Source organism: Chlorocebus sabaeus, chromosome 26 (assembly GCF_047675955.1).
Source record: "Chlorocebus sabaeus isolate Y175 chromosome 26, mChlSab1.0.hap1, whole genome shotgun sequence".
Lineage (NCBI taxonomy): Eukaryota > Metazoa > Chordata > Mammalia > Primates > Cercopithecidae > Chlorocebus > Chlorocebus sabaeus.
In genome coordinates, this window is record NC_132929.1 from 15,339,191 (window position 1) to 15,367,105 (window position 27,915).

Sequence of the window (27,915 nt, forward strand, 5' to 3'; positions counted from 1 at the left end):
AGACATTTCTCAAAAGAAGACATTCATACAGCCAACAGACACATGAAAAAATGCTCATCATCACTGGCCATCAGAGAAATGCAAATCAAAACCACAATGAGATACCATCTCACACCAGTTAGAATGGCGATCATTCAAAAGTCAGGAAACAACAGGTGCTGGAGAGGATGTGGAGAAATAGGAACACTTTTACACTATTGGGGGGATTGTAAACTAGTTCAACCATTATGGAAAACAGTATGGCGATTCCTCAAGGATCTAGAACTAGATGTACCATATGACCCAGCCATCCCATTACTGGGGATATACCCAAAGGATTATAAATTATGCTGCTATAAAGACACATGCACATGTATGTTTATTGCAGCACTATTCACAATAGCAAAGACTTGGAATCAACCCAAATGTCCATCAGTGACAGATTGGATTAAGAAAATGTGGCACATATACACCATGGAATACTATGCAGCCATAAAAAAGGATGAGTTTGTGTCCTTTGTAGGGACATGGATGCAGCTGGAAACCATCATTCTTAGCAAACTATCACAAGAACAGAAAACCAAACACCGCATGTTCTCACTTATAGGTGGGAACTGAACAATGAGATCACTTGGACTCGGGAAGGGGAACATCACACACCGGGGCCTATCATGGGGAGGGGGGAGGGGGGAGGGATTGCATTGGGAGTTATACCTGATGTAAATGACGAGTTGATGGGTGCAGCACACCAACATGGCACAAGTATACATATGTAACAAACCTGCACGTTATGCACATGTACCCTACAACTTAAAGTATAATAATAATAAATAAATTTAAAAAAAAAAGAAAAGAAAAAAAAAAAAGAAAGAAAAGAAAAGAAGATTGTGGCCGGGCGCAGTGGCTCACACCTGTTATCCCAGCACTTTGGGAGGCCAAGGCAGGCGGATCACGAGGTCAGGAGATGGAGAACATCCTGAACACAGTGAAATCCCATCTCTACTAAAAATACAAAAAAATTAGCTGGGGGAGGCGGCGGGTGCCTGTAGTCCCAGCTTCTCGGGAGGTTGAGGCAGGAGAATGGTGTGAACCCGGGAGGCGGTGGAGCTTGCAGTGAGCTGAGATCGCCCCACTGCACTTCAGCCTGGGCCACAGAGCAAGACTCTGTCTCAAAAAAAAAAAAAAGAAAAGAAAAAAAACAAGAAAGAAAAGAAAAGAAAAGAAGATTGTATACTGAGACAAACTAATTGTGATGTTGTTATGTCACATCTTTAAATAATCCCAGGTGCACGTTCTCTCACTTTCATCAGAGTCCAACCACACCAAAGCAGGTCAAAGAATCTCACTCCTTTCCACCAACCAAGCCTCTTAACATTTTCTAGACCTGAATACAAACCAAACACTCTCATTTTCCCAATTTATTACTCCCACCCAAGATATTTCAAACACCTGAAATTGATTATTTGAAGGCTTAAAGGAGTGAAATTTAGGATTAAAGACATTCCTTCCCCAACCACTGCTCCACACTCACATGGCAACTTGGCCCATGCTATAGACAGTGGAGATGACATTTAAGCTCCATGCAGAGATGAGCCCTATCTTTGCGTTCTTTGTGGCCTTTCCTTCAATGAAGAGTGTCAGTCCCTGTCTGTTCCTGCCCTGCCCCTTCTAACCACAGATGTCCTAGCCTGGCTATGGATGTGGAGTTCCTCAGAGCAAATGGAGCCCATGATTTTGTGTTCTCAGGAGGTCATCAAGGTGTGCTGATAGCTTTGTTTCCCCTTTTCACCTCGTTTTTCTCTAATATGTGATTAAAATGCAGGGCTATCCCAAGAGGAGTTGGCTAGAGAATTAAAAAACGAACAAACAAACAAAACAAAGAGACCCTAAAATGACTTCATGGTTAAAAGAAAAACCTAACAGTGAAAAAATAAAGGCATTATAATGAACTCTTCTCCATACTGTCTAGAGCACTGGGGAAATCTCTTTGATGTAGAACCACTGATTGAAGAAAAGCTCATGTGAAACCAGAGCACTTGGGTTTATCCAACAAATATTTTTAAAGCACTTGCTATGTATCAGGCACTGTACTAGATGCTGAATATACGTAGACCTAGACACTGCCCTCATGGAAATTATATTCCAGCAACTCAGAATTATCAGAAGATTGACCCACAACACTGGATAGACTGCACAACAATATCAGGCACAGTAGTGACATATGCTTACCCATCCCTTACATGTTCCCAGGAGTACTAAAAAAGGGAAATACCAGCCAGAAACATCCTGTGAAAAGATTACCTGGAACAACTCAAGAAAATCTGCCCAGGTGCATCTGTTTACCTCTCCTCCTCTGCCAAGTGGGAGAACAACATTGAATTGGAGAACACATATGTCAATAACTCCAAAGAGGGGCTAGTATCTCAGCTTTAGCACCAGCTCCCTGGGTGCTACTACAGTTCTGGGCAAAACTGCAAAGCAGCCAAAGTTGGTCTTGCAACCATCCCAACTTTAGCCCATTATCAATCTCCCAGACATCACATGCACATAGCCTACCCTAAATCTGCCCCAAACCCTTCAATCTGCCTAGACATGCCTCTAGACTAGTGTCTGGTTTAAAATGTAAATGAGGTTCAACCTTACCAGGGATGCCTCAACATCCCCTGGCAGACCATCTACCCAGACAGGAAGAGGTGCTGTAATGGAGCAAGCATGGGTTTGGGGCCAGAAAGACCTGGTTTTCTACCCCAGTTTCACTACTTACTATTTTGTGACCACAGGCAATGTTACTTAACCTTGATTAAGCCTCAATGTTCTTGGCCACAAAATGCAGATAATAATGCCTGCCCAAATATATTTCGGGAAAATTAAATACAAACAAGTTCTTCATTGCTTATCCTATCCTTCCTCATCTCGTAAGGGGAACCAATAAAGCTCAGCAAAAACACAATAAAGACATTGATTTTATTTATTTATAGGCATTGGCAGAAACCCCATCATGAATAGGGAGCACCTTCAGTAGTCTGCTGCAATTGATTGCCTTCACTAGGAGATGTGAGGAGCGTCCTGGTGCAATGTGAAGAAATCCAGGGGATCGCTTGGGCAGGACCCAGGCCTCTAGGCAAAATGTGTGGAACAAGCCATGGGTTTTATAATCCTCCTAAGAAAGAGCATGAAGAGCAAAGTGCATTCTTAATTATTTCAAAGAGCTCTGGGTTCTAAATAATCTGTCTTGGAAATAATGAAGAGAAGAAAGACAAAACTTGGCTTTATTTACAGAGGTGACGTTACGGGGATTCACCATCTATTATTACCTGGCAATACCTTAGGGCTGGCCTCCACCACTGCTTTTTATGCAAACTACATGTAAAGTCTCTCATTCAAGGTCCTAACCCACATCTAACCTGGACTCCCACCACTCTCTTTCAGGCATTCTGGGCTAAGTTACAACTCAGCTGTGTCTTCCCTATACTAGCGACAGGCTTCTGCTTCCCTGCTCTTCTCTCCACCTACCAAGCACTCCTTTCATGTCTTCCCATCAACCTTCTCCACATAGCCAAGCTCCTACTCAAATGGACCCTCTCCATCAGGCAGAGGTAACAGAAGCTAGAGCCCAGGCTCAGGGTCCATAGACCAGGCCCCAGGACCTGCTGGGGCCAGTCAGGATGGTGGTCTGGATACCACAGACCTGGGACTCAGTCCATAATGTGGCTGTCAACCAGGGTGCCCTTAAAATTAACTCAGGAGCTTTTAGAAACATATAGATGCTCATATTGCCACCCCAAACCCTCTAAATCAGTTTTCCTTAGGGGGTAAGAGAGGTACCTGGGCATCTGAATTTTTTAAAGACTCCACCCTGGATTCTAATGCATGGCCTTAGCTGAAAACCATGGCTCACAGGTAGGAACTCTTCTATAAAAAGGAAACTAGATACTATGGCATGACTTCAAAGACTCTATAAATAGAGCTGATGGAAAAGAATACAAAAAGTAGTAGTTGGACAACCTGAACATTCACAAATCAAAGGGGCCAGGTAATAAGTAGTTTGGGGTATTCAAAGATCTGAGTAAGAAACCAGTGAAAAGTTTCATTATTTCTCACAACTTACTGGGGAGCAGATGGGTGGAGGGGAGTGGAAACTGAAAATGTCTAGACATTTGTTCAGAAACTAACCAGCACCTGTAAATCTGTAATTAGCAAAGTAAGGATAGTTGTGGCTAAAAATGTAGTTTGTAAATGTATCAAGGACAGTGGAATGTCTCAAGCAATAAGCAAAAAGGCTTTCTTAAGGACAAAAAAATCCAAAATAACATGATATCTTGTTTTGGAAAGGGTAAACACATGAAAAGACAAACATGAAAAACACATGAAAAACACAGCAGATGCTGTGTTTGGGGCTTGAGTTGCAGCATTTCATACAACAGCTCATGAAATTTTAATTGCTAACATTTAAAGGTTCAAATTGGCAGGGAGAGCAAGTCACATGGGTTGAACACTAACAAAAGATTACGAAGGAAAGGTGAGGCTCTGTGGCACATCTCCAGCAAGAAGAGGTGCTTAGCAGGGTGCCCTGAGGTCAGCGCTTGCTCACTCCGGATTGGATTCTGCATTCTAATTAACCATGTGCAAGAGAGAACAAAAGACCCCTGAAAGATGCCAGAAGAAGACTTGCAAAAGGGGATGAGGGCAACCCCCAGAGAGAAGAGCAAAATGACACAGGTGAGCCCACAAGGCTTAATCTATAGGCAAAAACAGCAGATAGCTGAGACTACTTATAAAAAGGCAAACTAGCTCATTGGAGGAAAATCCACTAGAACCTCTTATATTTTAGAAACAAAAAGACACAGACCACAAAAATGTCTCAACTATCAACATAGGTAAGAGTGGCCAGCACCCTGGGGAGGAGGTCAGGCTGTACAGGAAGCAGCCAACCCACCTTCAGATCAGGATCAGCAGAGGCATTGCCAAGACAAAGCACAATCAGAATACTCATTAATAGCTATCGATGGGTTCTCTCTAGAAAAAACAAAGTGAAATGCTATAGGGAAGGTCTATTAACCAAATAATCCACTTGAAGATCTTTTTACCCAACTGCTATCATAATTTAGTTTCTCTTTCTAATTCCAGGTGAAGTTCACACTACTGTCATAATTTGATCAGCATGTGCAAACAGCCCAAACCAGAAACACATCCATACCTCTACAGCAGCCTAATCTAAGAAGAAAAAGGGGAGGTTGGGTTGGTGGCAAAGGGACAAAGGAATTTTCATTCCCTGTATCTGCCCCTGGGCTAATAACAGCCACCATGAGCTGAGAGCCCGGTATGGGTCTAGCCCTGTATGAGACGCATCATTCATATTGCTGGCTTTAACTGCAGTGGCAGAGTTGTGAGGCAGTTGTTAGACTTATGACTTGGAGAAACTGAGCAACTTCCATACACATCTAGCCAATGCAATTGCCTGGATTTGAACTTGTGTCCCTCGGACTTCTCAGTCTATGCTATTTCCCTGCATTGCTCAATCACCCTCTGTTCTCTTTAAGAGGGTTTTCTCCCCAGTTCGCCCAGCTCCCCACCGCCCTCTATTCTGCTTCTCTGCCTCAACAGCCTTGAGAGCATCATTGGACAGCCTTGGCATACAGACCCTTTCACTGGGGACTGGCCAATAAGCAAGCTTTTCTTTTATACAGAAATGCTCATGGCAGTCTCCACCTATCTCACTGTCCCTCTAGCTCCCTGTGGAGTCAGGAAGAGCAAAGATCTCCTTCTTCTGGGAGTGATCCTACTCCCTGGAAATACTTCACATAGAATTCTGTGGTTTCCAACTACTGGTGAGCCAATCTCTGGCCCCCTGGATTAAGAATCAGGTAGAAGGAATTGAAAAGGAGCTCTACGGCCAGCAGACATTTAAAAGGCCATAGAGAAAAACTCAGGACCCCTTGAGAAGGGCAGATGGCAGAGCAGCTAGGAGTGCCCCTGCTGGAGCTAGAGTGTGATGAGGGTGTAAATCCTGGCCCCAGCATGTTCTATGTGCACTTGGGCAACCCGCCTAACCTCGCTCAGCCTTCGTTTTCATATCAGCAAAATAGGTCATAGTGAGCAACAGGGTAAAGCACTTAGTAATGCTCAGTGGATGGTAGAGAAACCAAAACGGAGCACAGGCCAAGATTCCAGGAGTCTCAGGACATACTTTCAAATCTTTAGATGAAGAACTTTCATATACTTAATCTCCCTTGTTCACTTATCCAGGGACCAGTCCTTGCTTCTCTTGTCTTGTGTAGACTAAGGTACCTCTGAAGTTGTTCTTGCAACCATTTCCCCTAAGTAGATGAGAGATAACAAACAAGCCAAACATGCACTGAAGTTGGGTGGCTGCAAGCAATGGACTTCTTTGAGTGGGGACAAAAAGGGAAGGAGCTGTGGGGTGGGGAAGAAGGAGAAATGACCATAAAATTGGATTCCGAAGCATTCAATATGAACATTTCCAGCAATAACAGATGCTTTTTGGCTACCGTAGGTAAGACTTCTATGATTTAGACCTCTGGGCAAACTGAGAAGCTGTTGGATATTGAAAAATGAAATCTAAACACCGAATGCCTGAACCCAAGCAGAAAAACAAGCCCAAACAAGCCTGCCGGCCCCACTAGCCATCACATCTCCCCATGCCTCGAACACCCACTACTTAGGCCAGCTGCCACTGCTGCTGCTGCCAAAACACAAGGTGGGTGGGACCTGAGCAGTGTTCGACCATCAAGGAAAGAACTGGATGAGGGTCCTGCTTACTCAGTGGGCAGGTTCCACGTGAAGGGTTTCCTGCCACACATAGGCTCAAGCATGAGAAGTGGCAAAGGCAGGGAACAATTCAGGGGTTTCCAAGGGAGAGAATACAGTCACAGGTTCTTAGTTGCTGTTTCTGGTTGGGCCAGTAAAGCCCCTTCCTCGTCCCTCTTTTCCATTTATCACTAGAGAGAGAAACTAAAAACCATGGCTTCAGGCCGCTAAAAGCCTAAAACAAAATAAAAAGAACCACAAAATAAGGTGGGTTGGACAAGCCAACTAAATGATAGTATACACTATTTTACTATAGCTACTGCCCCCAAAGGCAGCTGTGGATGCCATTTTTGGATTTCTCACGATTTTTCAATGTGTAGAACATAGCAGATTCTCACACAATATCCGCAGAATGAAAAAGTAAAAGTGTGCATTCAAAGGGGTGGCTGGGTCACTGTAGTCTACCCCAGAGAAGACAGGGAAAATGCATTCTGCTGAGGCACACCGTGATGAGAGGCTTCCCACAAGGTAGAAAGAGAACCAGACTCGGCATCCAGCCTCTAAATGAGTATGTAAAAGAATTTCCCAAGGCTCTTGTTAAAAACACAGATCCTGGTCAGGTGTGGTGGCTCATGCCTGTAATTCCAGCACTTTGGGAGGCTGAGGCGGGCGGATCATCTGAGGTCAGGAGTTTGAGACTACCCTGGCCAACATGATGAAATCCTGTCTCTACCAAAAATACAAAATTAGCCAGGCATGGTGGCGCGTGCCTATAATCCCAGCCACTAGGGAGGCTGAGGCAGGGGAATCACTTGAACCCGGGAGGTGGAGCTTGCAGTGAGCCGAGATGGCGCCATTGCACTCCAGCCTGGGTAACAAGAGTGAAACTCCATCTCAAAAAAACAAAACAAAGCAAAACAAAACAACGCAGATCGTAAGGCCTCCCTCTCCAGGAACTGAAATTCTGGAGTGGGGCCCAGGAATTTGCTTTCCTAACAAGCTCCTGGGATGATTTTGATCCAGGTGGCCTGTGGTTCACGTTTTAAGGAACAACTGTTCTAAGTCCCACTTAATGGTTGCCTTACCTTGAGCTTCAAAGATGATCAACATGCTGGCCATATTTTCCCCCAAGGGGGTCTCTTTAGCCTCTTAAATACTAATGGATACCAGGAGCCTCCAAGACCTACGTGCCATGTTATGTTCCGGAGAAGATGACAGGCAAACCCACACATCAACAAAGGGCTTATTTGTAAGAGAAGTTCCCTCTGGGGCCAGTGGTAAGAAAGGGGGAGTAGCAATATCTGAACCAGTCCATGCCCCACTAAAATTTCTATCACATGAAGTAAGAACCTTCTGCGTAAAAGCATGTGTCCCTTGGAGAGAACATTCCTGGAAAACAGAGGTTTTCACTGCTTAGTTTTCAAAAGGGGACAGGGTCAATCCCCCCATTACTATGAAATATGGGTAAACTGAGAGCATAGTATGCTGCAAAGCATCATAAAAATAATTTTACATTGTTACCGACTTGATTCTAACGGTGGGTTTTTAGGAGGAACAAAATTATAAGAGACATTTTTCTGAGTGCTCCAACAGAAGGAGAGAGAACTGTCTTCAGAGTTGAGAGGCATCCACCGCAAAGCTGACTGATCCCAACAGGGGTGCATTCTTGGAAGCCCAAGTCCAAGACACACAAAACTCTGAGTTCAGGAAACAGCCCCTCTCTGGAGAAGGAACCAGGTGTGTGAGTGAAGAAACTAAACACAGGACTAAGGAGGAACTATTAATAGCAAGCTTAGCTCCCAACCTAAAGCCAATGAAGTGGAATGCAATCTGCACCCTGTATCTAGACCAAGGAACCAGGAAGACAATGCCATGCCCTCACCCGTGCTGGACACAGTCTGTCAGCCTCAGGCTCAGCCCTCTGCAGCAAGCTGATGCCCAGCCTTCTTCCAAACCAAGACTCTCTTCTATTTTGTTCTACGAGTGTTCGTTGAGTGCCTACTGTATACTCTTGGAAGTGTGAAGAAATGATCCTACCTGCCTAGCAGTGTGTATTCCTGTCATTCCAGACCAGTTTCCAATCTCGTTTGAGATCATAAGACACCCGTCAAGTTGCCTGCAGAATGTTAAACAGTAATAAATGAGAAATTCAAATTACAAGATCTAGAAGCACAAGATACGTATAAATGGGTTATAGCTCAAAACTTTCTTTTTAAATTCATGGTTTAGAGCTCAGAATACATTTTCCAAAGGGACAGTGCTGTAAATAGTCATCAGGTGTGTAGTCTAAACCTAACAAATTCATAATATAGCTAAAATTATACACATGTGCCATAAAAACAAGGAAAACATTTCTGCTACATTATTATAATTACACTTAAAATAACTCAAAAATATTTTTGAGCAGTTATCCTTAGTGATGACATCCTTGGGAAATAATGTTTAATTAGAAGTTAATGAAAGATTTCTGGAGAAAGTATGAGGAAACTGGACTCACAGGGACTTTAGATTTTTATCTCACATTCTTTAAAAATTTTTTCTCTTTGTAAACATATTACATGCTTTTGTGGAAATTTTGGCAAATCCATTAAAATTTTAAATACAGATATAAAAAATAAAATTTAATATGAAATAAAAAATTAAAAGTTAATATGTATTTCTGTCCAAGATTTTTTAATTCTAAATATATGTGCATGCATTTTTTACTTGAAAAATAATTTACAAATATTTTTGTAATCTACTTTTTCACTTTTCCATTATCAAATTATTTTATCACGGTCTTCTCAATATTAAATATTAGCTTTCTTCTTAATCCTTGCCAAATTGCTCAACTAAAAATTATATCTCATTTTAATGTTTATTTATTTGATTACTATTGAAATTCGTCTTTACTCTTCTCCAATTTAATGACTACTTGTGTTTTATCTATATGTAATCATAATTAATTATCTTTTGTATCTTTTACCTACTTTTCTGCTGGGCTGCTTATAGTTTTCTTGAGTTGAAAAGATTGTGACTATATAATAATATCTCCTTGATTATTTACACATTGTAAATATTTTCATGGTTGGTCATTTAATTTTTATCTGGTTCATGGTGTTAACACATAGAAATTTTAAGCTTTATACAGTCAAATCTATCCAGTTTTTCCCTTTTAGTTTATCCCTATGTTTTTAAATACTGAAATTATTTCCCCAGATGATCCAAGTTTATTTGTGCTTACATGATGAAAAGATCAAATCTATACAGATAGAAATACATTGACAGGCCTTGCCTCTACCCCTACCGTCTGCACCTCATTTGTCCTCATCCCCTGTAGGGAACCAATTTGATCTGTGTCCCACTGATCCTTCTAATGCATCTTTTTGCAAACTTTAAAACAATTATGTAGTTGATCTTTCTGGAATTGGTACATGGTATTGCATTTTGAAAAAGTTGTTTTTTCCATTAAATTTTCTAATTGTTTACAGTTGATATCAAAGAAAACTGTTGATTTCTGAACCTTTATTTTGCCTGCGTTCATCTCATTGATCTAGTAATTTTTTAGTTGATTGTCTCGGGTTTTTAGATGGACAATGATATCATTTTTATGATTCATGTTGATAATTTTGTCTTCTACTTCCAAATAATATGTTATTATTAGAGTTCTTGTTTTATTTCATCTAAATAAGCCACCATTTTACTTTGTGATGGCTTTATAATTAGCACTATTTATAATTTTTAATCATAATTGTTATCTATCTTTTCTAGTTCTTAAAGGGCATGGCCATGCCATGTCTGCAGTTGCTGTTATTATTCATGTTAGTTAGGATGGGCTAAACTACGTTGCCTTTAGTAAAACAACCCTAAAATTTCAAAAGCTTGGGACAATGAAAACTTATTTATCACTTAAGCTACAAGTTAATCATGGGCCCTGGAAAGGTAATGTCAGGTCAGGTCACCTAGATTCAGGCCCATTCCCCCAGAGCTTATACAATCAAAGGCTGTCATTTACTGTGACTGAAGCTAGAGGAAGGAAAGCTGGAAAACTTTGCCCTGGCTTTTACAGGTTTCTGTCCAGAAGTGACACTCATCATCTCCAATCACATTTTACTGGCCAAATCAAGTCACTTAGCCATGTTCCAAAAAGGCACAGAAATTCATTCCTATCATTTGCCTAAAAGAACAACTTGGAAATATGGGTGGACAGAGCTAATGAGTTACCATATCACTAAAGCATACACATTCATTATGCACAAACTAGTTGCACAGATTCATTAGATGATTGTTAAATGAACTCTCATCCAATAATACTCACCTTTTATAAAGATTAGAGTCAACTCAAAGATTAAATTTTTTAAATGCATGAGTTGTTAAGAGCTTTTACTTAATTCTTCTCTTCCCCTTGGAAAGCATAAATTAACTAAATTTTACCATGATTATTAGTGGCTGAATTCCAGATTTAGATTTATAATCATGTACAGCATAGCTAATAATTTAATTGTAAGTGTAAACAAGTCCTAAGAGGCCAATGATTCATCGTCAAATCTTACCCATTTCACAAAATTTGGGTAATCTATGGTCTAGAAAAGACACTGCTCTTTATAACATTGAATAATAACAAAATGGCCATATATTCAATAAATAGTAAGTAATTACTAAATAATTCAGCCTGGTAAATCATTTTCAATGATGTCAGCAGTCAAAGGTATCATTCAATCTTTCCTCATGTGAGATGTATTGCATTTCTTATATGTGATGGTTAATTTTAGGTGTTAACCTGACCAGATTAATGGATAATCAGGTGCCTGGTAAAATCGTATTTCTGCCTATGTCCGCGAGGGTGTTTCTGAGAGATTAGTATTTGAATCAGAAGACTGAGTGAGGAAGATCACCCTCACCAAGATGGGTGAGCATCATCCAATCCATCCAGGGCCAAAGTAGAACAAAAAGGCAGAGGAAGGGTGAATTTGCTGTCCTGGATCTGGGACATCCACCTTCTTCTGCCCGCAGATGTCAGAACTGTGGGCTCTGGGGCTTTTGGACTCAGGGACTTACACCAGTGTCCCTCACCCCACAGATTCTCAAGCTGTTAACCTTGGACTGAGAATTACACCACCATCTCCCCTGGTTTTCAGGCCTTTAGACTCGGACTGAATTATACCTTTAGCTTCCCTGGTTCTCCAGCTTCCAGCTGGAATATCATGGAACGTCCCAGCCTCCAGAATACTGTGAGTCAAAGCTCCTGTACACCCCTCAGAGAGAAACAGAAATTCTATTGGTTCTGCTTCTCTGGAGATCCCTGTTTAATACATTACACAAGGCAACTCTTTACTGTGAAGAAAACAGAGTCGTTCGATCCTCACCAGCCCAAACAGAACAGGCTCTTCCACCACGGTCTCCATCAGGCCCTTGTTGGCAGGCCTGGGGCATGAAATCACATAAAGTGGACTCTGGATGGAGAAGGTCAGGAACCAGTGCACTGATCTGCAGTGTGCAATAAGCTCACTCATGTGCCCCTATAGCTCCATTTTCTACCTCTCTGTAATGAGAACATGAGGAATTGCTTTTAATACGCAGATTAGCATTTGGGCCATTCATAGAAACACACAACAATCCTGTCAACAGTATTATAGTTGGTGTGCTATAGTTGTACCTCCTCTAAACCTACGAATAAGCAATAGACATCTTAGCCAGGGGCTTGGTCTGTGTGCTTTTTCTAAATGTATCAAAATAAAGAAGTTGTTTCTTCTTTTCTCTGCTCCATACTCAACATACAACACCAAGCTTCATTCATGCATTGTTTGAGCTAGGCCATAGTATGGCCACGTCCTAGAACTTACTTTCTGGCTTCCGATATCCATAGTAAATAGCCAAAATATGTACTCAATACATCAATTTTTTAAACCAGTCAATTTAAGATAAGAAATATCCCAAACGGGTTTTTGGCATTTTTAGATAAAAATCAATTGATTGAGGCTAGGCACGGTGGCTCACACCTGTAATCCCAGCACTATGGGAGACCGACAGGGGTGGATCACAAGGTCAGGAGATCGAGACCATCCTGGCTAACGTGGTGAAGCCTCGTGTCTACTAGAAAATACAAAAAAATTAGCCGGGCATGGTGGCGGGCGCCTGTAGTACCAGCTACTCGGGAGGCTGAGGCAGGGGAATGGTGTGAACCCGGCAAGCAGAGCTTGCAGTGAGCCGAGATCGTGCCACCGCACTCCAGCCTGGGCAACAGAGCAAGACTCCATCTCAAAAAATAAAATAAAATGAATTGATTGAAAGTCTTGCTCTTTAACATTGAATTATTTTACATTACAGAGCTCTGAGTAAACACTAAATAAATTCATAATTGGTTTGATTGACATCATTTATCCAAAGTCCATAAACCAAAGTTATCCATCCTCATTGATGAATAGCATTTGAAAACTATCATCAATTTAGTTGCTTAGAAGTGCCAAGATGCCACCTTAGACGAGGAAGGCCTCTGGCAAAAGACATTCATGTGCTGCTTAATGACTTTGGCCAACCATGGACTCATAAGATTATAATACTGTATTTTATTGTATCTTTTCTAAGATTAGGTATATTTAGCTACACAAATACTTACCATTGTGTTACAGTTTCCTACAATATTCAGTACAGTAACATGCTATACTGGTTTGTAGCTGAGGAACAACAGGCTATCCCATATAGCCTAGGCATGTAATAGCCTATACCATCTAGGTTCGTGTAAGTTCACTCTGTGATGTTCACACAAAGATGAAATCGCCTACGGACGCATTTCTCAGAACGTATCTGGACTGTAGGAGAACAACAATCTGATTATCAGATCTTCAAAACATGGGCAGCCTGACAAGATTCAGAGTTTAACTGATAAGCATGTAATTTGCAATTTCCTAACCCTGGAAGTTGTCGAGATAACATTAGAATAGTCCCTTATAGAACTAATAGACTCTTCCAAGAAGTAGATACTGCTTTGCGAATTCAGTCCCATCATGAGACTTCTGAGTTGGGATCTTGGAATCTTGTTAGCCTCAGAATCCTAAATTTATAATAAAGATGCATAGATGCAAAGTGAGTAGCGTTTGGAAGATGCCCTTAATTCTGAGTTCTCCAGTTTATCTTAATCTTTTTATATAAACTCCTCTAATCCTCAACCTGGCTTCTGCCTGTGCAAAAGTCAATATATGAGTTAGTTACTACTCCCCGGTGAAAGACGATAACATTTTAGGAGTGATACTTTATGTATATTTAGCATTCGTCATCCCTAAACTTCAGTTATAGAAATTCTCTCATGAATCCCCAAAACATGTCAGTGAACTATGAGTCTGTAAACATACAATCATGGCACTTAATATCTTATTAGCTACACAGAAAAATAAGGTATTTTATATCACTTGCTCCTTAAGAGATTTAACTCCTGACATTAAAATCTCCAGCGAAAAATTCTCCTTGGAATTGAGGATATATAGTAGTAGTGGTAAAAAAAAAAAAAAAAAAAAAAATTAATATCTGTTGAGAACTCACCATAGCCCTGGCATTCTGCTAAATATTGGATATCCTTTTCTCATTTAAACCTCACTGCTATCCTATGAAGTAGAAATTATTATTACCCCCATCTTACCAGAAGCAAATTGAGTCAAGAGAGTAGCTGTTTTACCCAAAATCATCACCAGGAATGTTGCCACACAATGGCCTCACTGCCCAAGATACACAGAAGTCTGTACTATGGCACCAGCTTTTGAGAAAAGAAAGGGCTTTATTGCAAGTCAACTGGCAAGGAGACAGGAGCCAACACTCAAATCTGTCTTCCTGAACTAGGGTTTGAGAGCAGGTTTTCCAGGCAAACAGCAACAATGCAAGGGACAGGAAAATGAAACAAGGCATGATCTGATTGGATCATGCAAAGAAGTGACGCCAGGTCTTTGGCTAAGTCCACACTGCAGCAAAACAGGGTACCCCTTGCTTCTTAATTGGGCCCTTGTTCCTTGGTCCGAGCCCTTGGGTTCCGCACATGGTTGACTTTTTTATTCCAGCTGGCTCCAGGGTCCTGAATCAGGCACCCTTAGTTCACGTAGGCATGCTCAGGTAATGTGACTGGCAACCTGGGGGTCCCTTGCACTGAAGAACAGCTAATCATTTTGTTACTGACAATGTTGAATTGGTTCTGCCATTATGGAATGACAAATTAGGAACTGCAGTGATCTGCATGAGGTGTTGGTATTTGGGGCTAGGTCATAACAGTGGAAATAGAAATGAGTGGATCTGGGGTCACTTTGCAGGCAACAGCAGCTGCTGATAGACTGAGTGTAGCGGGTGGAGAAGCAGCAGTAATCAGGGTGGCTACTAGGATTCTGCTTGAGTAGCTGCCCTGATGGCATTTATGTATATGAGAAAAGCAGGTTGATGTGTGTTCCCAAGAGGAGAATAAAACATTGTGGTCATGATCTACAAATTAAACATATAATTATACACACAGACACATGTATCTATACATATTTAAAACATGATCCTAGAGGAGGCTGTTTTTTCTCTTGCTGTTTTTCATATTGTCCTATCATGGGAGACCCACAATTAGGACTTTGAAGTCAGCTGTTTGCTTGGGGTTTTGCTAATGCTTCGGTGTATCAAAGTAAGGCACACACTGCTGAGAAATCTGGCATAGCAACATCGTTAAATGCCACCCTACCCCCCATGGTTTATATAAGCCTTAGCTACAGCACTGTCTAGAAATGGCTGTTCTTTGTCTTTTCTTTGGAACACATTTCTCACTTGAAATGCAACTACCCTTTGCCAGCCCAGGATTTTCCTAACACTAACCGGGTGCCCATCTTCAAGGACAATTCCAAAGGCGTGCCCCTGCCTTTGGAACAATGAAGAGGGTTTCCTTCATTGTTTTTCTTGTCTTGTCTGCAGCCAGAAATTTCTGGTTTGTGCCGTTTTAATTTTATATACTTTTACTTTATTACATTTGAATTTTAGAAAATAATGAGTATTTAAGAGAATGAGTATTTGAATTTAAACAACTAGGAGTAGGATTACTGCATGTAGAGCCTGGGATTGCCATTTGAAATCATTAAACAGCCTGAAACCAACCTTTCCGGCATGCCTGCGGAGATGTCTTCCCGGGTTCTGATACATCACACATTGTGTGACTCCCAAGCAAACTCTTGGCCACTCAAAGAAAAACCACCGAATCAAAGGAGATGGTATATGAGTCATTTCATCAATTACTTATTTCACATAGATTTAAAACTATGTCTCAAATTTGATTTGATCTTAAATTAAGATTTAAAACTGAGCTCAATTTGACTGCATGTTTGAACAGTGAAAGATACTGTGTGAAGAAAAAAAGGAGCAAATCTAATCACAGGCACAAATACCCTTCTAGAACCACACTTTAGATAACAGTGACCCATAGAACAACAGTTCCTTGGGATACTAACAGGTATTCTCTCTTTTTTTTTTGCAAATTTTATTTCCTTTTAAAAAATTGTTATGGGCACATAGTAGGTGTATATATTTATGGAGTGCATGAGATGTTTTGAAACAGGTATGCAATGTGAAATAAGCACACCATGGCAACAGGGTTATCCATCCCCTCAAGCATTTACCCTTTCAGGTGCAAACAATTCAATTACACTCTTTGTGCTATTTAAAAATGTACAGTTAAGTTATTGACTATTTTCACCCTATTCATTCTATTTTGTGTACCCATTAAACATTTCTACCCACTCCCAGCCCCCAACTTAACAGTGTATTCCAAAAGGGGAAAAAATGATCTATGGTCACATGGGTAGTGCTAGGTTAAGTAAATCTGAACAGGCTCCTTCACTATAGACTTCTCTAGATCTTTTTGTTGTTGATGTTGTTTTTAGTTGTTTGTTTTTTGTTTTGTTTTTGTTCTTGTTGTTTTTGTTTTGAGATGGAGTCTAGCTCTGTTACCCAGGCTGGAGTGCAGTGGTAAAATCTCGGCTCACTGCAACCTCCACCTCCCAGGTACAAGTGATTCTCCTGCCTCAGCCTCCCAAGTAGCTGGGATTATAGGCACCTGCCACCATGCCTGGCTAATTTTTGTATTTTTAGTAGAGATGGGGTTTCACCATGTTGGCCAGGCTGTTCTCGAACTCCTCAGGTGATTTACCTGCTTTGGCCTTCCAAAGTGCTGGGATAACAGGCATGAGCTACCACACCCAGCCGACTTCTCTAGATCTTTAATGTGATGCTAATAGGCTCTGTATCTCCAAGAAAGGAGAGAGGGCATTTAACTGTTTCCCAAATTTATTTAATCACAGAAACCTACTTTTGAGAATGTTTTGTTGCACATATTTTGAGAATCTCAATTCCAAAGGAAAGAAATAAGGAAAAAATAAGGGCTTAATTGAAAGGACAACCTCATTTAAAAGTTGACATAGAGGCCATTATTTGGGTCACAGAAAACTAAGGCCTGAGATTTGTCATGGAGTTCATGTCCCCATTTGGTCACTAAGATAGAGACTTGTCATTGTAACGGCTGCTCAGCACCTGTGAACACCTGCTGTGAACTGACCCAAACCAGTGTGGCCACATATGAGGCGAAGCATGCCTGTCATCGCACTACCAAAGAAGGAAACCAAGTCTTAAACCAATTTTTTGCTCCATATACAGACATTTACTTTACAATCGCTCATTAACATTTCACACAACATGTTCAGTAAGCTCAAAGAAGTCCCATTTTCTGTCCTTTTAGGGGCTCTCAGCACCACCTTGACTGAAACATTTCCTCAAGGCAGACATGGCAACATGCCCGAGGCAGGATTCTGGAAGGTTCCTAGGCCATGCCGGACAATTTGGAATTCTCCAACTAAGTGGGTGGACATAGGGCCAGTTAGCGATCAAGTCTCAGGCACTATCCCTAAGAAAAAGGCTGCCGTCTTTGCTGGAACCTTATACCCTCTTCATTAAAAACAGGGAAGGGCTCTAATCTTTTAGCCAATCGAGGTAGCTGTATTAGTTTGTGAGGGACCGCAGGCTGGATAACTTAAACAATAGAAATTTATTTTCCCAGAGTGCTGGAGGCTGGAATGCCAAGATCCAGGTGTTGGCAGGCTTGGTTTCTCCTGAGGCCTCTCCCCTTGTTTTGCAGATGGTCATCTTCTCTTCTCACTGTGTCCTCACATGGCCTTTTCTCCGTACATGCACATTCCTGGTGTCCCTGAGTGTCCAAATCCCCTCGTCTTATAAGGACTTCAGTCAGATTGGATTAGGGCCACAAGAATGGCCTCATTTTAAGGTAATCACCTCTTCAAAGATCCTATCTTTAAAGATAGTCACATTCTGAGGTACCGGGGCTTAGGGCTTAAACATATGAATTGGTAGAGGGACACAATTCAGCCCGTAACAGTATCCTAAATATTGATTTTTTATCAAAATGATATCCCGTATCTAATGTTCATTTTCCTAATTAATGTCACTAGTTTCCACAGTGAAGACTCCTTTCAGATATTCACTATGCTAACTAGCAAAGTTTCATACACTTCTCTTTTTTTTTCAATATAATTTCAACTTTTCTTTTAGATGTGGGGGTTCATGTGCAGGTTTGTTACATGGGTATATTGTGTGACACTGAGGTTTGGGGTATGAATGAATCCATCACTGAGATATGGGAGCATAGTACCCAATAGGTAGTTTTTCGGCCCCTTACTCCCCTCCTTCTCTTCCCCCTCTAGTAGTACTCAGTGCCTATTGTTGCCATCTCTATGCCCATGTATACCAAATGTTTAGCTCCCATTTATAAGTGAGAATATGTGGTATTTGGCTTTCTGTTCCTGCATTAATTCACTTAGAATATCAGCCTCCAGCTGCATTCATGTTGCTGCAAAGGACATGGTTTTGTTCTTTTTTATGGCTGCATAGTATTCCATGGTATATGTGTACCACATGTTCTTTATCCAGTCCACCACTGATGGGCACCTAGATTGGTTCTATGTCTTCGCTATTGTCTCACTCACTTCCTTACATCACTAGCTCCATAATCAGTCAGGTGCAAGGGCATCTGATTGACTGAGCCTAATAGCAAGGGAGGCTGGTGAAGTATGTTTTTGGCTTTTACCCTGGGAGGAAAGGACTCATATAATTGGGCTCTATTTTGCAGTATCTGTATTTCTTTGCATATTTCAGCATAGACAGTGTGATAGTATCTGTATGCCAGCTTCAACACTAAGGGCAGCCAAATGTCTTAATAGAGAATGTACACTAGAGGGTTGCTTATGTAGCAACACTCAGAAGATTTCAATAAATGCTCCGTTTATACCTATAAACTGAGTAGTGTCCTCATAGAAGCAGCCTTGGGTGGGATTTGGCCATATGTCATTATTTCAACTGGTTCTCTGTCTGCTGGAGATTCTGTGTTACCTCACAGATAATTATTGTAATAAATCCCTTTTCTGCTTAGCCAGAATTCATTTCTTTGCAGCCAAGACACCTGATACAGTTACCAATCCTTAGATTTTCAGAAAGCATATACAAGATATGTGATGGTATAGTGATCTCCTCTCTCATAAAACCAGGGAATCACAGGTTGACCAGTTGACCTGCCTAATTTAGACATCTCTATACCTACAGCAGGAGAATGACAGTCATATCATGTTGGAACTAGAAGGGATGTTAGCAATCATCTAATACAGATGAAGAAATAGTCCTAGAGAGAAAAGATTGCTCCAGGCCACATCCATTTTTATCCCTACCCCGAAAAGGATGTTTTAAAATAACCCCTGGAACAATTCTCAGCCTGGGGACTATTTTTATTTAGGTTTAATAACTAAACCTATTAATCTCAGCCTGGAAGGGGAATATAATAGGTGGTCCTAGTTGTTGGGGTTGTAATTCAGGAGAGAACAATTTTCCATTTCTGTTTAAACCCATAACCCAAGATGGCAGAAACGATGTCAGGAAAAAGCAGCGCAGCCAGGTCTTCATCACAGACACACTGGAGCCCAGGTGGGCTCACAGAGCGCCCTATCCCCCAGCCTCGGCAATGAGTCACGACAGGCTCAGTTCCGCATGTTTTTCTCTGTTGCAGACTACAGTTCAGCTAGGCTTTAGGTCGGCATCTTTTTTTTTTTTTTTTTTTTTTGAGACGGAGTCTCGCTCTGTCGCCCAGGCTGGAGTGCAGTGGCCGGATCTCAGCTCACTGCAAGCTCCGCCTCCCGGGTTCACGCCATTCTCCTGCCTCAGCCTCCCGAGTAGCTGGGACTACAGGCGCCTGCCACCTAGCCCGGCTAGTTTTTTGTATTTTTTAGTAGAGACGGGGTTTCACTGTGTTCGCCAGGATGGTCTCGATCTCCTGACCTCGTGATCCGCCCGTCTCGGCCTCCCAAAGTGCTGGGATTACAGGCTTGAGCCACCGCGCCCGGCCTAGGTCAGCATCTTTTTAGGTTCCTGCGGCGGACTCTCTGGTTGGGGTATGGAAAGGGCAACCAGATCTCCCAGCCTAACCATACCAGGCTAGACAGGAGAGAGGCACTGCTGTTTGGTTGTGGGTGACATCCGGGGTAATTCACTGTTCTGTGTTTGCCACCCAGTCATATCTATGGTTGTAAGTTTGTTGTTGTTATTGTTGTTTTCCTGTGAGTTTTGTGTGTGTTCAAACCTAAACTGTTCCAAGAAAATGCATGTTGTTCTCATCCCTCGACCAAGCATGGTTTCTCGATTAGATGCATTTTCACAGAGAATTAGTCTTAAAACCCCTGTGAGCTTAAAAATAGATTAAGAACTATTTCTTAAGCTCCCTTTCTTTGGAATTTAAAGTGTTTTTTGAGTGGAGTATTTTGGGGTGGTGGAGGAGAGGAAGTTTAGCATAATTAAGCAGATCAAGAAAAAAAGAAAATCATTTAACTGTTTCTTATATGATCCTCAGGCTTTGAGGTTTACTCATGTAAATAAAGCTCATCATGCATATTAATTCATTCATTCCTATACTCCTTCATTCACAAAAGACTGTGTATCTATCAGGTTCAAGGCACTGTGCTACAAGAAATATACAGGAAGAAGCCTGGAGCATTTAAGAGCAGGATGTTGACAAACACACACATTGAAGGTACCATGATTTGAGCTTCTGACATTTGGACTAATTAAAGCTGAGGAAATTGGCATCTATTTGGCAAAACAGCCAACAAAGAAGACACCAGGCAGAACAACCCACAGAAAATTTCATCGGCCAGGAAATCACAATTCATTCTCCCCTTCCAAACAGAAAGTTAATTACTGGCTTTGGTGGATTGCATTCCTGGCTCTGCAGTATTATCTTAACACAGAAGGCAAGAGAAGGCAAGAAGGGGCTGAAAGAGCCATCCTTCCAAAATATACTTGAGAGAATTAAAACACAGATGTTCTTCTCCAGGGCCCTTGTGACTGGTCAGATCCTCTTGCCCAGATCCTAAGAGGGCTTAGCGGAAACAAAAATGGTGGTTGTGAATGTGAACATTATTAATTGGTCTTTCTTCTGTATCCAAAAGTCTAAGCCTTTCTGAATGGAGTCTTTCAAGACTCAGCTCAGACACTACCTTTTCAAGGAAACCTTTTGTGACCTCTCTGCCCCCAACCCCACACACACAACCACTGCAGCTAGACCATAGATCTTCCTTAGCATTCTCACACATCTGCATTACCTCTCATGGCTCAGCCTCGTTATCAGCATCCCTCATGAGCCTGGTGGACACTTGGGGTATCTTTGGCACATTATAGGCCCTTCATAAATGATTTCTGAAGGACTGTAATACATAGTTTATACAATTTTCAGCATATGAATTTAAGAAAAAACATAAAAGAAAAATACCCACAGTGTACATTTAAATAATAATAATACATAAAGGAAAGTTCACATATTTAAACAGAAAAAGACTGACTTATACTAGAAGAGAAATAATGACCTATCCCACATGCTATATGTAACACCATACCTTTTCCAAATTGCTAAAAGAGAGATAGTTTGCCTAAAGTTAACTCCCAACTCTACCCACTAAAGGTGGGGGGTCCATTTATTTTTAACAGTGAGGCGCATTTCAGAATAGAATGTTCTCACACACATACACACACACACACTGAAGGCACACAATTTGAGCTACTGAAACCTTGAAATCGTTAAAGCTTTAGTTGTTGGAATGCATACTCCTAACTTTGCAAGATTATTATACTTAGAGAACATCTGAGATTGCAGTCAAACAAAACTTAGGTTCATGTGAAAAATTAATTAGTGTACATAATTATTCTGCCACATAATAACAAGGCATCAGATGTAAGCAATTCATGTACGTTATTTTAATAATTAGCACAACTAAGTTACTTTCCTTTTCCACCTCTGGCTTAATTTATTCTCTAATATGTGTACAAGTGTCTGGTCTACTGTGTTCCCCACACCATGGATTATTAATGCCAACCACACACACACACATAAGCACAGACAGCAAAAGATTAAAATTCTGTGCACCCTGTTTCGCCTGCCTCTTCACACCCCTGCCTCTGCTATGGCCCCGGGCGGTGCTCCCCAGTACTCCCAGGCTCTCTGCCTCTTCATTCTCTCTCTTTTCCCCTACCTCCAGGGGAGGATTCACATTGGATGGGACTGAAACATATACCATTTAGGGTTTCTTATTTTCAAAAAATAATATTAAATTATTAATTCTACTGGGCGCGGTGGCTCACACCTGTAATCCCAGCACTTTGGGAGGCCAAGGCAGGTGGATCATAAGGTCAGGAGTTCAAGATCAGCCTGGCCAACATAGTGAAACCCTATCTCTACTAAAAATACAAAAAAATAGCCAAGTATGGTGGCACATGCCTGTAATCCCAGCTACTCAGGAGGCTGGGGCAGGAGAATTTCTTGAACCCGGGAGGCAGAGGTTTCAGTAAGCTGAGATTACACCACTGCACTCCAGCCTGGGTGACAAGGGACTCCATCTCAAAAAAAAAAAATTAAAAATTAGGTAGAAATAAATATTTATTTAAAATGAGAAGTCTCATCAAACTAAAAAACAAAGTAACAAATATCACAAAATCTAAGGGAAAAACAAATCTCGAAATAAACGTATTAGATAGTTCTTTCTGTAGCACTGGTCCACGGACTGACTGCCTTCTGACTATGCCATGTATATTTCAACCTTTGTCTCTCCTCCATGACCCACATGCATCCAGGGGCACCCACTGCAGGTTGACATGACCATCATGATACGACCTCTAGCACTGCATCTTCAGGTCAGGACAGCACGTGGGCAACAGGAAGATGAATGGAAGCCATTCCAACGCAAGGAGGGCTAGCCATTACCTCACACAGTGACTGCGAACCACACAGATATATCTTCACACCCTGCTCCCTTAGCTAGATCCAAAAATCGCCTGTAGTCACTCTAACTCTCTAACAGAGAAGTGTGACTGAGGCAAGTTAACAGGGAAAAGTCAGAGGACGTAAGCAGTTGTAGCTAACACGTCTTACTTGTGCAAACGTTGCCAAACATGACCACACGAACGCATCACTAGGGCTTCTCTGGGGCCTGGCAAGGAACCCAGGCATGTAAGGGACCCTGACACCTAAGCCTCATCAGCTTCTTGGTAATCCCACCTCTGCCTTCCTCCCACACATCTTCCCATGGATTCCGGTCCCCAGGCTTCTGCGTCCAGCAAGGCAATGAGGCTCAAGGCACTGAGCACCATGCCTTAGGGCAGGATGGACAAACTGGCAAAGGCACCAGGAAGAGTAAATCACACAGATGCCCTCTGCCTTCAAGTCTTGGGACAAAGAGGGATGGGAGGGAGGGGTTACAGTTCTGAGCAAAGCCGGTGGCCACCAGCTCATTGAATAACCATGAGCTAAGTGCTTCACATGGATTACTCCTTCATCCTCACTACCACCCTAAGGAAAAGGAAAGAGGGAAGGAGAAAAGAAAGAAAAAGAGGAAGGAGAAAGGTGAGAGAAAGGGTGATGATGAGAAGGAGGAGGAGGAAGGAGAATATGGAGAAGAAGAATGTGAAAAAGAAGAAGGAAGAGAGGAAGAAGAGGGGCAGGAGGAGGAGAATAAGAATGGGAAGGAAGAGACACAGAGGAAGAAGAGAAAGAAGAGAAAGCAATCAAGTGAAAGAGAAAAAGGGAAAGGGAAGGAAAAGAGCTAAGAAGAAAAGGTAAGCTGACAGAGAGAGATAAAAGAAAAAAGAGAAAGTTTACTCCGTGAACTCCTCTTCCCTAGGAAGCAGGAGGGTTTATCTTTGGTGTTATAATAAAATTAAAAGCATTTTTTCAGACTATACACTCATCCTCTTAAATTAGAAAGAGTGACAATTTCTTTTGGCTCAGTTCTGCAAAATGCAAGTTGTAATGATCTCACTCTTAAAAAAAGGAAAAAGGGAAAAAGCAACCGCCCAAGAGATGGCTATCACTTCAAGCGAATGCCCCGTGGGCCAGCCATTTGGTTGCTGTCCATGTTTTCCAGTGGCATGTGAGCCTTTCACCCAGACTGCAGTCCGATGCCAAGCTCCATGTCATGTTCAATCTTCAAAATCTTTTGTACAATTCTAACACTTTCCAGGAAGAGTTGATTTTCTTTATGTTTGCTTATCTTTTAACTGACTGACACTCATAATTTTCTTCCAAGGAAAAAGGAATAGCAGAAAACTTGAAAATATCACTTAATCTGTACTGCACATGTTAAGACTGTTTAGAAAAGTTGAAAAATTTTAATTCACAAATGGGTGGCTTGAAGCACCAGTTGAACCTCAGAAAAATTAAATTCTTTAGGAGGAATGCCTTTAATTAGAATCAGAGGCAGACTCTTTGTCATGGAAGTCCTGGAAACTCCATTATTTCACAGATTTGCAGACTCATAGACTTGCTTATTTATTGTCAGAAACTTCTGGAGGTCTCTCAATGAATCTCCAAGTTACTGGGTGAGACCACACCTAGCCCAGGATTCCAGATGAGCTGCCTAGTCCATATTACTGGTGAAGACACCCAGGGAACATTTCACAACCCATCTCAGCAGCATTCCAATGTGTTATAATCCTTGCTTTTAGGAAGTCCTTCATTATTTCCAAAGATACTGCTACTGCTCTACAGCCTTTGCGAAAACAAGATCAAAACCTTTACAATTTAAAAAAAAAGAAAAGAAAAGAAAAGAATTAAGGAACATTCTCTCTCTCTCTCTCTCTCTCTCTTTGAGATGGAGTCCCACTCTGTAGCCCGGACTGGAGTGATCTCAGCTCTCTGCAGCCTCCGCCTTCCAGGTTCAAGTGATTCTTATACCCAGCCTCCTGAGTAGCTGGGATTACAGGCACCCACCATCATGCCTGGCTAGTTTTTGTATTTTTAGTAGAGACAGGGTTTCACGATGTTGGCCAGCCTAGTCTCAAACTCCTGACTTCAAGTGATCCTCCTGCCTTGGCCTCCCAAAGTGCTGGGATTACAGGTGTGAGCCACTGTGCCCAGCCCACATTCTCTTCTTCTGCAAACTAACATGTCTATATCTTTTTCAGTCCTTTAATGATGTGTGTGGACCCTGTACATAACAACATGCTCTCTGGGCCCCTCCGCTGTGGGTCGAACAACTAAACACCTCACTCTGGTTGGTGCCGGCCAGATGAAGTATCATTCCACAGTGTCCAGAAACCTGGGAGGCCAGATTGCTTCCAGTTCTATAAAACCTGTTTGAGAATTAAAAGAGATGCTCCATCATGTCCTAGGCTGGGTAAATGTGAAGGAACAGTGTAATTCTATGGCAACTGACAACCCCAACGGTAAGCCGAACACAGCACTGCCCCCAGGAGCAACAGCAAGTGTTTGAGGAGGCTCAAAAGAGAGTCGGGGAACTAGGGGGGTTAGGGCTGCATGTGATGGGGAGAAGAGGGTGTGGGATAACATGGGTTGGCCTTGGTTGATAGGTGATGTTCAGTTTCTGCTGCCTCTGTCTCTCCTTCCGCCTCCTTACCTCACTCTTGAGCCCCCCACCTTTCTCTGTCTCACTCACTGAAACACGTACCCTGCTCTTAATTGGGAAACTAGTAAACATTTCTGCTGATTTTTAATCCTGAAACATCATTGAGACCTTATGGAATGAGTCTCAAGGAGCAGAACCATATGAAGGGAAGGACGGTGGGCTGGCATTCGGCACACCTGTGCTGTCTTCTGGACTCCCAGCACCAACAGTCTCCAGGACCTGTTTCAAGTTGCTTCACCTCTTTGAACCGACTTCATCTATTAACTGAGTGGTTGAACCAGACGGCTCTTTTTAGCTTAAAAATTCTGTGATTTCATTTCTGGAGGAATTTCAAGCACTGGTAGACAGAGAAGAAACTGAGAGGCAAGAGGTATGGTTTAGACTCATCAAATTAAATCAAAGGTGACTTTCCAGTCCCCCCCCAACCCCAATCTGTAAGGCTGCCTTTGGGCGTGTGGCCTTCCTGAAAGATGGCAAACACTTGAAAAAGTTGCCACACTGAAACCCAAACCAGAGCATATATAGGATGCCCGATAAGGTGGCATTTTTTACTAAGATGATAAAGGATAAACACTGGCAGAGTCAGAGAGGCTGCTCCCAAATACAGACCTCCCCACCAGCAACACTGCATTAGCCTGCATCTATCGTCCAAAGTATGAAAAAGACTTTTGCCAAAGATGGCTTGTGGGGGTTTATCATTATTACATGCTAAGAGCCTGTTCTCCATGTCCTCACTTTCCTACCTTGCTATTCTTCCCCATTTCCAACTTTTGGCCCAGTGTGAGACCTTACCATCCCCTTTTCCCATTTTCTTTCCTCCATACCCTCGGCTTCCTAGCAGGTGAATGTCCCTGCCCCTTCACTAGAATCCATCCATCCTGGTTATTATTTTCTTTGTGAACCTGCTAGACTACATCTGAAAGTTACCCAAAAGAGGGATACAAAGACACAACAAAATCAGAAATAATGCTCACCCTCACCAGCCTGCAGTGAAGAGTGTGTGGAACTAGGGTGGCTGCAGGCAAAGAGACAGGGAGAACGGCTGCCTCATGCCAAGGGCAGGACAGTAAACAGTGCAAATTTTCTGGAAAGCATCTTAGTAATATAGGTGAAGAGTCTTTACAAAGTGTTTATCCTATGACCTATCCTTATTTCTTTTATTCTAAAGAAATAAGAAGAAGTTTAAGCAAAGTATGAGTGAAAAGGCAATCCAAACAGAGGAAAAGGGGCTGTTACGATGTCTATGGTTCTCAGAAATAGAAAACAACAACTTGGCTTAAATAATAAGCACATAACCAGAGAAATCTAGAAGTAGGATGCCCTTAAGGGTTGAGAGATTCAGCAGCTCAAAAATGTGACCTGACATACGAGTTCTTTCCATGCTTTTGCTCTTCCTTCTCCAGCTGGTTTCACACTAAACTTGGCTCACCAGTGGCCAGTAGCACCAAACAGCACTTATCGGCATTCTTGTTGGTATCCAAAAGAGATGGAGAAAGCCTGATTTCACATGGCTCTTCCTTAAAAGCAACAAAGGACTTTTCCCAGAAGCCTTCCACAAACCTCTGATTGGCCAGAACTGGATCATGTGCCAATTCCTAAATCAGTCACTGGCAGGGAAGTGGGGAGAAGGGGAGGAGGTGTTTACCCTTAACCAATATGCCTACTCCTGCCCACTGAGATCAATTCCATAAAAGTATTTCTTCAGTTCTTTGAAGACGGATACAATGTTTGTGAGTCACTCACCACCTTTACCCCAAGAGCTAAAGGATAACTGAGTAAAATGGTAGAGCTGGTTAGGGAAATGGTGAGTAGTCCCATCCTTCTGTAACATAATTGACTTGTACCTAAAGAGATTTGGAAATTTAAACATAAGAACTCTCTCTTCCAAAGCCCAAGGCTTTGGGCACTTCAAATCTAGTCCTTGCCCAGGCGCGGTGGCTCACACCTGTAATCTCAGCAATTTGGGAAGCCAAGAAGGGTGGATCACCTGAGGTCATGAGTTTGAGACCAGCCTGGCCAACATGGCAAAACCCCATCTCTACTGAAAAAATACAAAAACTAGATGGGGGTGGTGGCACACACCTGTAATCCCAGCTACTCAGGAGGCTGAGGCAGGAAAATCGCTTGAACCCAGGAGGCAGAGGTTGCAGTGAGCTGAGATTGCACCACTGCACTCCAGCCTGGGAGACAGAGCAAGACTCCATCACAAAGAAAAAAAATA

At 42.0% G+C, this 27,915-nt stretch overlaps 1 long non-coding RNA gene across 1 annotated transcript in view; it reads left to right on the forward strand.

Annotated features, from left to right (window-relative positions):
* The window catches only part of LOC119628012 (uncharacterized), a 78,079-nt gene extending 50,189 nt beyond the window's left edge, over window positions 1-27,890 (forward strand). The window contains exons 2-3 of the long non-coding RNA XR_005244279.2: window positions 17,861-18,007; window positions 20,728-27,890. This is a non-coding gene — a long non-coding RNA (uncharacterized lncRNA). The remainder of the gene's footprint in view (window positions 1-17,860; window positions 18,008-20,727) is intronic.
* Window positions 27,891-27,915: the final 25 nt, after the last annotated feature.